General features: G+C 71.9%; 1 pseudogene; it reads right to left on the minus strand.

The window, feature by feature from the left end:
- Positions 1 to 20: 20 nt before the first annotated feature.
- LOC106002987 lies at positions 21 to 974 on the minus strand (annotated as a pseudogene).
- Positions 975 to 977: the final 3 nt, after the last annotated feature.

A 977-nucleotide genomic window follows, 5' to 3' on the forward strand; every position in this document is an offset into this window, starting at 1 on the left:
CCCAGACCGGCGGCGCTCACAAGAAGAAGTCCTTTCGAGGCCTTGGCCGCGCCCGGGCCGGCCTGCGGCGGCGAGGCCTCCCGCGGGAAGCCAGGCCCGCCCCGGACCGCCAGCTTCTCGTATTTCTCCTTGTACAAACCCGCTCCTTGGCCAGGCGCCCCACCTCCAGCTTCAGCTGCTCCACCTGGACCTGCAGCTGGAACTTCTCACTCTCCAGGATGTGACGCTGCAGCAAGCGCTTGAAGCGGCACAACTGCGCGTACCCGCGGTTCTTGAGCGTGCGCCGCTTCTGCTTCAGCCAAAATCACCTCCTCCTTGCTGAAGACTCGGAGCTGCCGGTTCAACTTGCGCACCAACATGGACAACATCTGGTCATCGAAAATGCGCTCCTCCAGGCGCATAACGGGTCCGCGCAACCCGCGCCTACGTGCCCATGCCCGTGCTCGTGATGGTGGTCAGCCGAGTGGTGATGATAATGGTGTTGATGTTGGTGCTGCTGGTGGTGCTGCGGCGCAGCCGAGTTGTTGGCCCGCGTCGTCCGCGCCACCGCCGCCGCGGCCGCCGCCCGGGAAGCCCGGGCCCCGGAAGGCCTCGTAGGCCGCGGCGTCCGCGGGGTGGTGCGCGCCGTGGTGCGCGCCGTGGTGCCCGCTGCCGATGAGCGCCTCCACCGCGTCCTCGGGCGTCAGGTGGAGCGCCTCGGGGTTCAGGGGGTGCTGGTACCCGCTCATCCAGTACAGATCCTCCAGCGCCGGCTTCCCCGGGGCGCCCCCGACGGCGCCGGGGCCCCCGGGCGGCGGTCCCGGGGCGCCCCCGGCCGGAGCCGCGCCGCCGCCGCCGCCGCCCGCGCCGGTGCCCGGGCTGGGCGCGCAGAAGCTGGGCGAGGAGGGCACGGAGGAGCAGGGCGTGCTGAGCGGCGTCGAGGACAGGGAGCCGGGCGGCAGGCGGTGGCAGAAGCGCTCGGCCTCGGGCGGCTCCTT

Source organism: Dipodomys ordii, unplaced genomic scaffold (assembly GCF_000151885.1).
Source record: "Dipodomys ordii isolate 6190 unplaced genomic scaffold, Dord_2.0 Scaffold1000047625, whole genome shotgun sequence".
Taxonomy (NCBI): domain Eukaryota; kingdom Metazoa; phylum Chordata; class Mammalia; order Rodentia; family Heteromyidae; genus Dipodomys; species Dipodomys ordii.